This window comes from Typopeltis vanoorti, chromosome 6 (assembly GCF_054136105.1).
Source record: "Typopeltis vanoorti isolate ZY-2024b chromosome 6, IOZ_Tvanoo_1.0, whole genome shotgun sequence".
Classification (NCBI taxonomy): domain Eukaryota; kingdom Metazoa; phylum Arthropoda; class Arachnida; order Uropygi; family Thelyphonidae; genus Typopeltis; species Typopeltis vanoorti.
In genome coordinates, this window is record NC_143554.1 from 123,084,250 (window position 1) to 123,101,174 (window position 16,925).

A 16,925-nucleotide genomic window follows, 5' to 3' on the forward strand; every position below is an offset into this window, starting at 1 on the left:
TATAAATTCAAATAAAATAGATATTTAATTTTTCAATATTTTAAATTAATTTATTAAGTTTAATTTATTTATTTACTTTTTAATTAATTAATTTATTTTTTAATTAATTAATTTACTTTTTAATTAATTTATTTATTTTTAATTAATTAATTTATTTTTTAATTGATTAATTTTTTTAATTAATTAGGGGTACTTGGTAATAATGAAAATTTAAGAAGGGGTCCGCGGATATCTGAAGTTTGAGAAACACTGGCGTAGAGGAAGGATTTACCTATTAATAATCAGTATGAACAGTAATAATAAGGGAAAAAAATCATTAAATATGTTCTAGTTAGGAATATTTGATGAAATGGTCGAGCTAAGAAAATAGCTTTAAATTAGTAAATTTAACTTTAAATTATAAAACAAATTTGTGAATATATTCGTTCTTAAAACTGCCTATTCCAGGAAGCGCTGTTTCGAAAATAAAATAATATAGATTCAACTTTTCTTCCGTAACAAGCATGCCACTTGCTTGCTTGTAGTTTTATTGTTTATCTCATTGAATATCAGGTAACATATGACAGATTTGAGGGCATCGAGTGTCACGCAGCTGTGTGATTATGCAGTGAAGTAACACAAGCTGGATTACAACCAGGATTAGATTTCTACATGGAATTTTCAGTCGTAACCGTTATGGAAATATGATATTTTCTCATTGTGATGTTTTGTTTTATTTCTCAGTGCTTTGTAGTCTTGTTAAGTAACCCGATGAATTTACTTAATTGAATCTGTTAGAAACGAATAAAGTAAATAATACAAGTATTATTTGCACATGTAATACATATATAATCGACAGCGTATTATTATTCGTTACCGCTACATGCCCCGCATATGCTGATATTTCAGTTCAAGTGATTTCTTGAGTCGTTTGGTGATGTTGTGCTTGAAACGGGATGATTGCAACAATAATGAATGATCACTACACAAGATACCCTTTTATGATTGTCTCGAATCATTTCCATAGCATTTTTTCTTTCTTTTTAAAGTTAGGATGGCTTTTGACAATGAAGAAATTTCTACTCCAAAATCCGTAATATGGAGGAAAAGTGAGCCCACCGAAATATTTCTGTTGAATAAAATGAATAAAATTACAGCTGACCTCCATCTCAATAGATACAAAACAAAATATGATAGTTTGCCATAATACACATACCGGCCACTGAATTAGAAACTTGTATTTAATAGCGTGTCGGATCTCCTTTAGCTTGAATTACAGCACATATGTGATTTGGCATAGGTTTCACAAGGTGTTGGATTGCATTTACGTTTATAACATACCATGCGTTCACCAGACAGTGCCTTAAGGACAAACAGAACTTCCTCTGTGTGTGCGCGCGCGTGCGTGCGTCAGGGAATGAGTAATCATTCATTGAAGGATGTTACCGATCTATCTCACCGAACTATGAGCAGGAAATTGAAGAGGAGCAGTTTTATTAGTCACTTGCCTATATGAAAACCACTGATTTCTGCTAAGTTGCTAATTCAGTAGCCAGTATGTGTGGGTAACAGGAAGGTAATCTACCATTATCATCATCAGCTAAAATGAAGTACCTCCTCACCCTCCAAAAGTTAGATACGGCTAAAACGGCCTCGCCTACTCACTATAAGTGAATAAAAGCCGTTAACTGATTTTTTTTTTTTTTCATCTTCAGCATTAGACTTTTATGAAGCCATGTATGAAAGGATGATGTGTCATTGCTTCTTTCTTCGTATGCCCTGGAACAATGCATTCCGTTCATATAAAAATTTCCATCCATGCCTTTTATTCGTCTCTTCTATTTTAATCTTATTTAGAATAATATAGTAAAATTCACTTAGTAGCAGTCAGTTTAGTTATTGATAAATCCGCAAATCATCCGTGGAATCATCCAATTTTGCATCGTGTCTGTTCTAGGCTGCGTTTAGTGACAAGATTGCCATTGGGTGGATATTTTTCTGATTGTTGAACCCTTCTCAGTATCTTAGATACTTTCTTATGAACGCCACTAAGGAACTATTATCCATAGAATGTACTTTGTACCTGCATATCTGGTGTTGACTGTGTTGACTGCTCAAAGTCTCACTAAGGTTGCACTGTTGGTCCCCGTTATCCACTTCAGTTACACGTACACAAGCATATACCTCGGTATATTCTTAGATATCTGTTTACTTGTTTGATATGGTCTCAAACAAACATACATTGCCTTTAATGAATCGCTGAATTTTTTGGATGATCTGATAGACACAATAAATTAACCACTCACAGTACGATTTCCTTTTATACCGTCTTACTTCGCACTGCGGACGGTATCTTGCACTATCGATTATAACTCATCTGTGGAGAATAACATCGCTAACAAAAAAAGGAAATATTTTACTTTTTCTCTACTATTCCTCCGTTACACGGATGGTCGCATTAGTTCGTTTCTTTCTATTTCCAAGTTATATGTTGCTCTGTTATTGACCCCTTCCCCCCTCTTTCTTTTGACAATTTTAACTGTAATTAAGAGGCAATGTGTTTCAGTTCAGTTCATCAATCAATCTTAGAATCCTGAATTAGTTTTTGTTGTTGTTATTGATTATGATGATGATGATGATGATGATGATGATGATGATGATGATGATGATGATGATGATGATGATGATGACGATCGGTAGGCTTTTGACTGAAAAGTTGAAGAGATGTAGATGCTAAATCAAGAATAAGACAACTGATTACATTTACTGATCACTTTTACTATTTCAATGATTGGCAGTGAAGAACAGTGATTTCTCATACTCAGATTGTTACATACGTGTATGTATGTATGTGGGGGAAGGGGAGAATTGAAATTAAAGAAAACATTAACTAGAATACATTTTTGGAAATTTCTACAATTAAATCACAATTTTTCTATTATTTTTTTTATCAGCTAGTATAATTTTGATGAGAGAAAAATGTAGCTCTCACCCCCTTTCTTAACTGCATTCATTTTTAACTTCCAAGGAATTCTCAGTTTTTCTCTAAAATTAAACATTTCATTGGAATCCTGTGTGATCCTTTAAGAAGTTTCTTAGTCTCTATCATCACTTCTCTTTGTCTGCAGCAGGGGTGGCTCGTGCATAGGCACTGCGGAATTGCAGCACCCCCAATTTTTCTCGATATATAAATATATTTATTAATTTATTTATATTTGCTTGTAATATTTAATTTTCAACAGTTCCTATGCAATTCTCTTATTTTGTATAAAAAATATTAAAAATCCATCTTGTAGCACTTAGGAGGGCGAAGGACGCTAGCAGCACTGTGTTTTCCACAGTGTCATATTGCTACGCGCGCAAGCATATGCACGTCATAGTGAGATGCGAGCTATTAGCGTAATGCGGCACTGTCCGTCGCGCAGTTCCACTGTTGTTTATATGCAGTTTGCGCCATAGTAGAGTGTTCGTAGTACTTATCTACTGTTTACTGTTTACTCCGTCTCTTTAAATATTTGGACATTACAATTAAAAGATTTAATTGTAATGTCAAAAAATTGTAAATCCATTCCATTAATTACAATTAAAGGAATGGATTTTATTTTTAAGTAATTTTGAATTATACTAAACTGTATAATTTTATCGATAATAAACAATATTTTTTCATGTTTAATTTTTTTTTTTTTTTTTACCATAATTTTGATATTTTATCCAAACACGTATACTCTGTACTTACAATGTGTATGTATATTTCCAAAGTTGCAGCATCCCCACGATTTCAAGCCACGAGCCGCCACTGGTCTGCAGTCAACACATTCGCAATCTATCCTACATTCTTCATAATCTGAATCCAAAAATTCAGATATCATCTTTAACGCCTTTCTTTGTATCCTGTCCACTATATTTTTTCTCCTGGTTTTCATGTCGAAAATCAACTGAATAAATCTGCGCACATTTCGCCATGTGGGGTTTATCATTACAAAGAGGCAAAATGACTTGTAAGGACAAGCCTTGTTAGTTTCAGCATTAGCTGTTATCCTCAGTTGTGCTCACAATCCACAAGCTCCTTACAGTCCGCATTCAGTAGGGTTATTTTTTTCACATTCATTCATTCTTTCTTTTAACTGCAGCATAACGATGGAATTATTTTGAGTTATCCTTAGCACGTAGAGCCAGTTTCTTTTCATATCCAGACTTAACTTTCAGTACAATACTCATAATTTTTCTTGGCAGAAAAATTTCATTTTTCTGAGTAAAAGAAAAATGAAAGTGTTTTTAGCCCTTTCATGAGAGAAAAATTTCTTTCCATACTTGAAGAAAAAAAAGAAAACAAATAGAATGTTTCTCGCTTATGGCTAGAATCGTAGAATATAGTCTTCCGTCGATGTATCGTCTGGAATGTTAGTACACACTGTTTAATTTTCGATTATAATAATTATTTTAATATAAATACTTTTGTTTATTATATAATTTATGTAATTATTAATGGATAAAAAACCTGCATAACCTTGTGGTGACATTTCTGCTAGGTTGATTAGAATAAAAGCCATTCTAGATTTAATTGTTTCCATCGACTAGAGTAACTTTTCTAGTCTTTTTTTATCTCTAATTCTAAACTTAGTCAATTTTTGGAGCAAAGATATAGGAATTTTTATCTGTCTGAAGGTACTTGGGTTTCTAATCCAGTTACTAAGCAAAATCGAGCGTATAGCATACAAATAAAAACTAGTTAGGGCGAAGAACATTGCGTCTTATTAAGCATATCATGAAATACACTCAACCTCGACGATGGTGAGAAATGAAGGTTACTGATTCAAGTCGTTCTGGGAATAAAAGAGTACTATCTGCTCCCTTTATAGAATGAAAAGGCGTTAGAATATTATATATTTGATTTAAGTCGAGATATGAAAATTACACTTCTGCAAGAGAATCGCAGTTGAAAACATTTGATAAACTCTACATTGTATCTTCGGGGGGGGGGGGGTGGAGGTCATCTAACTACTATTTCTGTAAATTAAAGGATTTTTCCCATAACGACTTGAATATACATACAAAATGAAAAAAAAAAATAAAAAAATTTCCTAATCAGTAACCAATTTATTAATAAATAAATTTACATATTAAAAAATTGCTTTATTAAAAATATTTCACCCTCACCACGAACACACGACCATAACAAAAGTTTCGTATCTCATAGAAATAACGCGCGCAAGCATACAATTTATCTGTAGCGACACTGCTCAGAGACAGTACCGTCGACAGGGTGTAGCATAAAGACAGCCTGCCTCACGGCGAGGCTTAATAAGGGCGCTCATTTAGCCATATTGCGATAGTCGTCGTCGCTACGCTAACAATTCCTATTAGCGTAGCAAGTGCAGAAAGAAGTTTTTCCAAGCTTAAACTGATTAAAAATTATTTGCGAACAGCAATGATCCAGAAAGATTGGTTGGTCTAGCAACTATATCGATAGAAGAGGACATAGCTTATAATTTAAATTTAGAACTTATAAACAGTTTTAATGTGCGATATCCCCGTAGAGCAAACATTTAATTAATCTTATTATGTAATCGTTTTGCATTAATGTTTCTCTTGCAATAATACGGCGAGTCTAGCTGCAATTGGCCGAACGCGATAATTCCGACACTGCATTAGCTCGCAATGCATTTGTTTCGTAATCTAAAGGGTTAATCGAACAAATCCAATTATTAACTATTCAATCAATGTCAAAATATAAGCTTGAACCTTTAACATGTTGTATTGCATTTATATAATGTTGTAAGCATTGTTATTATTTATAAACACAAACAAAATGTAATTTTTTTTTTTTCATTTTTTTCCTTGGGAGTGTTGCAGTGTCTCAGTGCTTATGTACAAGCCGCCACTGCCTCTCATATAAGAAAATTTTAGATATCTATTGGCCTATCATATTGTTCTACCCTCTCTCCCTCTCTTTCATCACAACATACCTTACTTTCTTGGATTGTGCTTGTGTTTTTCATGCCCTTCCGATAATTTCCTCTGCTTATATAATAGCGTCGTTATCAAAGATTGGTTCACTATCCCCAAGCAAGATTGCTCTATTTAATTCATCATTTTTCTGAGGATCCTTCGTATCCGAGGTTGAGATACCCAGAGATTGAGAATCGCTGTGCTTCAGATTAGGAGACATTAAATATTGCAATGAAAGTATGAGAAATGCAACATATGCGAAATGCAGCAGATGTATCCGATATCATCATCCGAAAAACGATACCATGAACCAAATTTTGCCAAAGTGGAAAAAAAAAACAATTGTCTACTGCTTTTGCCTTTCTATAGTACAGTACTTATTTCATATTTTGCATTTCCCTTTAAATAAAGGAATAAAAAAAATGAAAAGGAACTTTGAAGAAGATCGCATTCATCTGCTTTTTTTTTTCTTTCGAAAATACCTTAATTTGATATTTTTAAATTACAAATAAAACCGCTAACGCTGTTTATTATACAAAGAGCGTAAAAATAACCCTTTTTACATTAACTTTTAGAAATCGGTAGGAGCCTATCCCGCCTTTAACTATCAACATACATTAACTGTCATCAATAACTGAGCTCCTGGTTATCGGAAGCTTTCGTGTGCAGTTGGTATCGACAATGCCGTTTGGTTAGAATGATCCGGATTCTATCTAGGACACAAAGCACCTTTATAAGCGTCTTTTTCACCTGAAAGTAGACCAGTCTTGTATGAGGTGAAAGGGCTTCCTCCAGAAAGACGAATTTTTCATCTACAATACTGGTAAATAGGCTAGAGCACATACAATTAAGACATTAAACCCTGACTTCATAGCCTTGTGGCTTTGGCTGCAATTCTAAACACATGCAACTTCCATGATCGTAAAGTCATCGAGAAGTCAGTACGAACAGACAAGAGCTGTCATCTCTTGATCCCAAACTTCCAGACTCGTATTTTGTTGACTGAAATAATGTGATTCTGCTATCGATTATTTTCTGTAATGTGAGGTTAAAAACTTCAGTTTCCTAAGGAGGAAACCCCTACTAGCCTCCCAAAGATCGAACAACTCGACAACCGACTTAACATATGCGTAGGAAAGAAAAGCAGCAACTAGTTTCGCGGCTATAACGTTTCTTCTGGCAGTTTAGTATTATGGAAACCAACAGGGGGCGAAATCTCCATGCTTGCTATGCTTGCTGCGCAAACTCATTAATTGAGAAAGAAGTAATATTTATTTGGTAATAAATGCATGCATTTATAAGCATTCCATTTAGGCTTTTATTTTTGTAGACAGAAGACGTCTTAAGCTTGCGGGTAATAATTGAGCTTTGCGTTGTGTATCGAAGGCCGATGCTTGCTCATCTAGTCAAAGCTACTTTGGCCTGCTCGGTTGTAGGAGCTTCCAGGTCCTCGCTGCAGCACTGTGATTTCATGCGCGCGCGTCTAGCCATTTCCGCTCTCTTCACGTCGTCTTAAACACAGGCCATGCGCAGTCAAAATGGCTCTAGCCAGTGAGCTTCAGCCAGCCATTACAAGTGTGCGTGTTGCTTGGGAAAATTTAAGTTGCAACCAACTTTTTATGACTATGTTATTGACCGGTTCATAAAGATGAATCTTTTTTAAATAACGAAATATTTACAATTAAATAATTTTCACTGTGGTTAATACGTGTTCTTTTAATAAAAGAAACTACTTGATAAATTTTTCAATTTATCAAGTAGCTAAATTGAAAAAGATATATCATTTGTAAAATAAATGTTATATTTGTATGATTAAATGTACATACATTTCTAAATATATAGTTTTAAATGGCCAGTAATTCATTATTCTGCTAATTAGACTTCAATCACACCTCTCACTCCCTGAATGATAACAAGAGCTTTCAAGATCAGCATTCGCCCTTGGAAACCAGAAACGTTTCCATATGGCTACACCTACGCCTTACTCCCAAATTTCTAATATGAAATTATGAATATAATGCTGAAGTGAATTTTCACTATATTATATGAATATAATATAGTGCAAAGGTGACACCCGCTCATCCATTATGAATATCTGCAGTGGAAGTACGTACTATAGTAAAGATGCTTCGCAATTTAAAAGACAAGTCTGAGTACCCAGTTGAAGTGTTTTTCGTGGAAACATGGTTCAATTGCTTCATTCTTTATGGATAAGTCTGTGATTTTCGAAATGATGTGACACAGAAGAGATTTTTATTATTTTTTTTTCTGAATTCGGTAGAATTCTCTCAGAGATCTTTGAATTTATGCAGATATGAGAGTCCTGAGAAAGATTAGGAGCATGAACAGATGACGTCAATGACAATATCATATTAAAAATGAGGATATTAGGAAAGAACTTGATATTGTCAGCATACAGGAATGCATTAACAAAGGTAATCTTGGGTAGTATGGTCACTTAAACAGAATGGACGAGTAAAGATTAGCAAAACAAGTGTTCTCTGCCAGGTTGGCAGGAAAAACACCCAGAGGAAAACCAAGATATAGGTGGAATGATACGTTAGAAAGTGCCTTAGACGATAGAAATATAAGATCTGATAATGTTGAAGTCTTAACAAGTAACAGACTGATTTGGAGTAAAATTGTAGATAGGAAGTTAGTAATGATGTAAATTTTTCATGTAGTACTATCAAATTCTGTACATCCCTTGAGGATATATATATTAGGAATTTGATGATGATGAGGATGATGATGATGAACTATCATAAGCGTAATGGTCATCATTACTGAAGCCAAAGAAACTAGGCAGGTCAGACAGGAAAGTAACCCAAGAATTGTTTTATTTGTTTATTTTACGAGGGGAAAAGTTCTGGTAAACACCTTGAACAAAAATGATATTAAAGCAAGAGATACAACCACAAGAAAGAACATACGAAGATATAAGAACATAAGTTACCTTGATAACTGTGCTACTAGTATGTTCTTTCTTGTGGTTATATCAGTTACATTATTATATTTTGGTTCTAGGTGTTCATCAGAACTTTCCAGTCCCTTCCTCCCCTGCTATTTGTTTATTATTTATTTCTTTTTACTATGAAGAGACTTGCGCATTGTGATTTCCAGCTGTTCAAGTTCTATAAATTCGAATAAATTCATTTGCGACCATCAGTATGGATTCTGCCATTGTAGGTTCACAGTTGATTATCTGCAGTCGCTCAGAATATTCCTACAGCATTCAGTCTGGTTTTTTCCTTGAGGCCTGCACTTTATAAATAAGATACTTGTGCCATGAGAGAGATTTTTTTTTCAATTAATACACGCACGCACGCACGCACACGCACACGCACGCACGCACGCACACACACACACACACACACACACACACACACACACACACACACACACACACACACACACACACACACAAATATATGGCCTTAAATAAATAGTAATACTATTTATTTAAGGCCATATATTTCAGGCTGAAATATACGGCCGTAAATAAATAGTATTACGCATCCCTTGGGCATTTTCGTGTTAATTGAAGAAATCTATTCTCTTTTGTCTCCTCTCTTACTCGTGTACACAAATGTAAACGACCTCTTACTCTGTCATTTTACGATGATACATTCCATTCTTCACAAACCTTAGAGTGTTCAAACTTCCCAAGATGTTCAGATCTGAACAAATGCCTTAAACTCTAATTTTCATGCTATTATTCAGTGTGGCGTGTACAGCAACGTAATTACCTTCATTGCCAATACAGTCTTCTAGTTTCTACTCCTGAAACGACAAAACAATTTACCTCCTCTTACTTTCAGTCGTTCTTTCTGTCATGGAAGACATTATATCTTCTTCATTCTCAAAAAAAAACTTGATGTCCTTTTCTTCTCCTACCATACTCTGTATTTTAAAGCCACCACTTTTTCACTTTTTTGAAGTAGTACACCAAAAAACTTTCCTAAAAAAAATAAGCTTGATTCCTTCCAGAATATAGCAATTTAGCTAAGTGCTCATCTCTCACACAATCGTTTCTGTTTGTATATGTACCATGGCTATGCTCAATGAACAGACACCCATCATTTCTCTGTTTTCTGTTAAGAATATAATAACCTGACCCGCAGTTACACGCAAAACGTTCACTGTACAATAGCAGATCTGCTCCTCCTCTCCCCCCCCCCCACATCATCTACCTATGTTTGGATCGTCCTTCTAGCTTAGGTGGCACTAATGCACTGTAGCTTTTGCAGCATGTCGTATCTGGAATTAATATAAGAAACAGTTATATTATGGAGTGCTGCCTTGTACTTACTCTGACCAACTGTGGTCATCGTTGATATATTGTTTTTTTTATTCATTTTTTCACTTACCTGTTTACCTGCCTAACCTTAGTTATCTAAGTAATAAAATGCATGATGGTTCATCAGATAACTCATACATGGTGATTTTATTTTATTTATTTTTTTTTCGAATTCGTAAAGTAGATATGGCGTGTCTTTATAGTGGAAGTGGCCTATGGAAGTGGGTTTTATATCCATAGCATTAAACGCCAAAGAAAGGCTGTAAAATCGAAGAAAGGCTTAAAAAATTTCCTCTAGTCGGCGACTAGAATCGAAGACTAGAGGAACTTTTTTTAAGTTCCTCTAGTCTTCCAGTTGGGTCGGAGATGAACTTACTTATTTCCAAGTTAGACTGCCAGAATTCCGATTCCAGATTGATTCTCTGATGCAGGCGAGTAAGGATAATAAACCTAGAACCTCTAGGTTTTCATCTGTATGCACAAAAAATCCGGCCGTACAGCTCATATTATTTCAGACAATGATATACAGTGTTAAGGTTAGGGACTACGAGATGGAGGAAGTTGTCTGCCTTACTCTCATCCCCCGATGCCAGTTAAAATCACTGATAGTCTTAGGCAAGTACTATAATTGGTTAAGGGTAGAGCCTATCTGCTCATTAGTCCTCAGATGTTAGTTTGGAGACTAAATGGCCTTGCCTACTTCCTTTGAGAAATAAAAGCCAGCGAATTTTTAAATAAATCATCTAAAAATGCCTTTCATTCCTACTCCCTTTGAGGAATGAAAGGCATTTGAACCCCTTTACTTCAAATAACTCAAAGAACAGGTTCTGTCTTTATGCTTCAGCCTTCAATGTAATGAAGTCTAGCTATCAATGTATTACGGCTTATCACAAGAAAATGTACATCAGCCACTCCACCATCTCATGGTCTTCAACTCTAACACTCATACATCGTCTGTAATAGTGTGTCTACTGGCGATTGTTTGAGATAGAGGGTTTAAACACAGCTTCCAGCAGAAAACCATAGTTGTCCATGCTTGTTGTGTTCGGCTGAAGTTTACTACTTGGAGTCAGGCTGAAGAAAGGTCGAGAAAAAAAGGAAACGTTCGTCTAGTCGAGTACTCACTGGCAGAATTTCATTTTCCATTGTAGCAATCCTGAATTTTGCCATAAGTGAAGAACAGTGGCAGCTGGTGTTAGCAAATTTTAAGTGGTGCTGCTGCTTATACAAAATAAAAAATTTTAAAAAATTATTTTTTTCCTAATCAATAACGAATTTATTAATAAATAAAATTTACATATTAAAAATTCTTTATTAAAAATATTTCACCCTCACCACGAACAAACACCAATAAAAGTTTCGTATCTCACAGAAATAATATCCGCATGCATGCAATTTATCTGTAAGCAAGGAACCATCCATAATGCAAATGGCGGCTCGCGTATTAGTGACGCGTTTTGATCAGTGCGATAGTTTTGAATGGTATTTATAGAGGTAAGCGTTCTTCATTTTCAAAATTTCATATGCTATTGCTTTGCGCATTTAGCTAATCGCTCGATATTGCTGACAATCCTTTTAATCTGCAATATCCGCTACAATTCTGCTGGCAGGTCTCAAGACCTGCGGGATTTCTAATTGCGATCATAAGCAATTCCCCAATCACCACTTACTAGGTATAACAACGAATAAAATAGACATGGATAATATTACTGATCTTCTAGAGCATCTAAGCAAAGAGCAAGCACTAAAACTGTTTAAATTATTGCTTAAAAAATTTGATACGGAATGGCCAGGTTTCCTAAACCTGTACACACAACCAGAAGAATCCGAAGATATAGAAGACGAAGTAGAAGAGATCAACGACACGACCATCTCCCTACGCGAGAGCCACAGTCAGTCTTCACAGAAGAACAAACGAATAAAAGACGAAGAATCGAGGATGATCATATGGAAAACGAAACACCCTCACAAACTGCCGGAAAAAAGGGAAAAGGTCCCCCCGGTAATTCTTCGTAAAAAGGAAAAATGGACCACAGTTGCAAGAAACCTGAGAGAACATCAAATTGGATACTCCTGGGCCAGAAACACCGACGGAGTAAAAATTCAACCAACAACAGTCACAGACTACAGAGGGATAACAAAAATGATGGACAACAACAAACTGCAGTACCACACCTTCGCACTAAGCAGCGAAAGAAATCTAAAGGTTGTACTGCGAGGTGTCACCGAAGGCATTACCTCTGAGGAGATCGCGGCAGACCTTACCCTGCAGGACCTAACACCAATCAAAGTCAGCCGGATGTACAGATCCGATAAACAACCGATGCCATTAGTATTGGTCGAGATCCAGAACACACAAAGACGAATTTATGACATAACTGCGGTCTGTGGACTTAAGATAACAACAGAACCACTCAGGAAAAGGACATCAGCAGGGCAATGCCATCGTTGCCAAACGTTTGGCCATGTTTCGTATCCATGCCCAAAGACTGTAAAGCCTCCACAAAGAGATTCCTGCAAGGAACCCATTCCATACTCACAGCACTGAATTATGAATAAAACAAAGATAAAACCCAACTCGCTTCTAATTGCAGCCTGGAATGCCAATGGCCTCACCAACAAGACACTAGAACTACAGGAATTCGCACAAAGACACAACCCGGACATAATGCTGATCAACGAGACCCACCTAAGACCTGCCAACAACCCAAAAGTGAGAGGATACACAATATACCGTATGGATAGACTCAGCACCAGGGGGAGAGGCACTGCCATCTACATCAAACCGTACCTCCACCACAATGCCATATCCAAGCCACAGACTACAAACCTGGAGACCACAGGAATACAAGTCCACACAAACAATGCTGGAAGCCTCAAGAAGATATTTGCTGCCTACAACTCACCAAGCAACCCTCTACTGACAACAGACCTGGATGCAGGCACCACACACCCCACCATCATAGCAGGAGACTTGAACGCCAAACACACAGCATGGTTCAGCACCACCAGAAACAGAAGTGGATGCATACTACACAACTATTCAACACTTAACTCAGTTGTGGTAGCCGGACCCACTGAGCACACCCATTAAAGCCCTCATGGCAGATCAGATGTACTTGACATAGCTATCCTTAGAAACATCAGTTATCAATACAAACTAGAGACGATCAGTGAACTCTCATCTGACCACAACCCAATCCTGATCAAACTTGGAATGCAAGACCAACTGGCCCACCAACACACCTTCATATTATGGGATAGGCTAGCTAAAATCCTACCAGAATACATTGGTCCTGTACCCATCATACACAAAAAAGAAGAAATAGATGAAGCAGTAAGCAATCTAACAAGCCAAATTAAAAAAGCACTAGAAGCAGTCACCAAAACCACAACCAACCACCCAACCAGTCGGCTCCCAGAAAACATGATGGACCTCATCAGAACAAAAAACAAAGCCAAAATGATACCACAACACAAGATCCCCACAGGACAAAAAAATACTGAACAAGTTGAACAATCAAATCAGAAAAGCACTTCAAATCCACAGGAATCAGGATTGGGACAATAAACTATCATCACTCAACCCAGAAGATCACTCAATATGGAAATTTCTGAAGATTCTGCGCACCAAACACAACCCCCCTACCGCCTATGCAAACTGCTCATGGAATGGTGCACACTGATAAAGAAAAAGAAGAAGCAATAGCAGAAAACCTAGAAAAACAATGCAGCCCATCATATGACAATATAAACATCACCCACATATATAAAGTCCACCAGCAGGTCAAACGTACCTTAAGACAGTCCGAAGACAAACCAGCCAGCATCACCCCCACTACTCCAGTTGAAATAACCAACATCATAAAACATCTAAACAACAAAAAAGCTCCAGGTCCAGATGGAATTACTAACAGAATCATCAAATACTTCCTAGAAAGGCTATTATACACCTGGTTAACATAACCAATGCAATACTGAGGATACAACACTTCCTCACTGCATGGAAAACAGCCGACATCATACCAATAAAAAAGCCAGGAAACAATCCACAACTCCCGCAAAGCTACCGTCCAATAAGCCTGCTTTCCAACCTAGGAAAGATTGCTGAAAAAATTATCCTTTCAAGACTACAATAAAAATCAGACCAATTAGGAATAATTCCAAACGAACAATTTGGCTTCTGCTGTATGCACAGCACAGTGCAACAAATACACTGACTAGTGGAGCATATCACTCAAGGATACAACTGGAACCTTCACACAGCTGCAGTTTTTCTGGATATTGCCAAGGCCTTTGATAAGGTATGGCATCAAGGATTACTCTACAAACTCATTCAGGCCAAGATTCCAATAAACCTTACCCATCTAATAAAATCATATCTCACTGACAGATCCATGCAGATAAAAATAAATGGCACCATCTCAACTAGGTGCCAAATCCTAGCAGGAGTACCATAGGGATCTCTATTGGCTCCTTACTTTTCACAATCTACATGGCTGACATTCCTCAGAACCTGAGGACTACCATCACAGCCCTATATGCTGACGACACAGCCATAATGACAAGATCTCTCCGCCCACACCTGGCGATCAGTCGTCTCCAGGATACTATCACAAAGCTAGAGAAATGGTTCTCCGACTGGAGGATACAAGTAAACCCCATCAAAAGCTCAGCTATACTATTCACCAGACGCAAAGCCTTCATCTAAGATGATATTCATCTCCTCGGTTAAAAGATACCATGGCAGATGGAAACCAAATACCTTGGAGTACAGCTAGACAAAAAGCTAAATTTCAACAGCCATATCAAGCTCATAGGCACAAAGACATCCAGAACCATGGCCCAACTCTATCCCCTGATCAATCGCAACAGCAAATTGGATAAACGCAACAAGCTGTTATTATATCAGATGGTAATACGACCAGTAATGACATATGCATCCCCGGCATGGAGTCACACATCCAAATCTAACATCCGGAAACTACAGAGGATGCAAAACAAATGCCTGCGGATGATCTTGGACGCCCCATGGTTCGTCAGAAACACGCAGATCCACAGAGAAACTGGAACCCCTGACATCCGTTCTCTCCTTCATGACCATGCAGAAAAGTTCTTCAGCAAGGCACATTCTCATCCCAACCCACTAATCAGACAAGCTTCCAGTTATAGTGAACATGACTAGCACAAATATAAAAGACCGAAGGCAATCCTGCTTTCAGCAGAACAGAGCTAACTCCATAGTTCACAAAGTGCGAGCATACGACTCATAACTTCCCCCCATCAAGCTTCTCGACACAGATAAAGGGGAAAATAAAAAGCATTTTATGCTTCACCCAGCAAGTCAGTAACGTTGTTGTTGTTATCTGTAAGCGACACTGCCCAAACGATCAGTGTCGGAATCACTTGTAACGCTCAATGACAAGCGTAAACGAATATCGACGAGTCTAGCTGCAATTGGCGAGATAATTCTGACACTGCGTTAAATCGCAGTGCATTTGTTTCATGTAACCATAATTGAAAAAAATATAATTCTTTTCATATTTTCAACTGACACTCGTCATAATTCAGCCTTGTATCTCTAATAAATAAATATGTTATTTTTTATGTTATTTTAACAAAATAATATAATAAGATTTACAAAAAATAGTTCACCTTCACCACGAACATGAACCAATAATAAAAGTTTCGTATCTCACAGAAATAACGCGCGCAAGCATACGATACACTGCCCAAACGAGCAGTGTCGGAATCCCTTGTAACATGCAATGAGAAGCGCAAACGAATATCTGCGAGTCTAACTGCAATTGGCCGAATGTGATAATTCTGACACTGCGTTAGATCGCGGTGCATTTGTTTCGTAATCTAAAGCGTTAATCGAACAATTCCAATTATTAACTATTCATTCAATGTCAAAACATAAGCTGTAACCTTTAACATGTTGTATTGCATTTATATAATGTTTCAGCATTGTTATTATTTATAAACACAAACAACATTTAATTTTTTCCTTGGGGGTTCTGCAGTGTCGCAGTGCTTATGTACGAACCGCCACTTTCAGATAATACAAAGGAGTATGTAATCATCCTTTCCCTACCAAAAGAATTCAAGTGATAGATGAGTGTACATTAGTCAGCCTGGTCTTATCAAAGTTTTTTAAAAAAGCATACATCCTCTTTTTCTTACTGATTGTCCTCCTTATTTGATTAGTTCTCCGAGTCTTCCTTACTACTTTATCATTTTGGTCCCAGAACGAACACTTTATCCACTGGTGCTTCTTTTCTAGATCTTTTGTTCCTGTTGTGGTCTTATCGATACAGTATAGCATGTGAATTCTTTTATGCAATATTTAAAACTTTACCCCTGCGAACGTTGAAGTAATACAAATTCTCAGTTGCTCATACTATCAGCTTTCATCTTATCCTAAACAAATACTTGACTAGTTAAATGGATATTAATTTGAAGTTCTTTCAGTCACCTCGTTGATCTAAAAGTTGAAACATAATGGATCCAGATGATATTCTGTGATTGTATAACGTAATCATTCTTTAGTACATTATTTTCACATATGCTAGTCTTTGATTAAGTGTGTATAGCTCAGTGGAACTGCTGTTTGCACTCCTCAGCTCTAAACCGCCCGAAGACAGACTTCGATTTCAAGTCCGACTAGAGGAACTTTTAATAAGTCTTTTTTCGA

At 36.7% G+C, this 16,925-nt stretch overlaps 1 protein-coding gene across 2 annotated transcripts in view; it reads left to right on the forward strand.

Moving 5' to 3' along the window:
* The window catches only part of LOC150105889 (RNA-binding protein 1-like), an 80,223-nt gene that overhangs the window by 17,751 nt on the left and 45,547 nt on the right, over nt 1-16,925 (forward strand). The window lies entirely within an intron of this gene.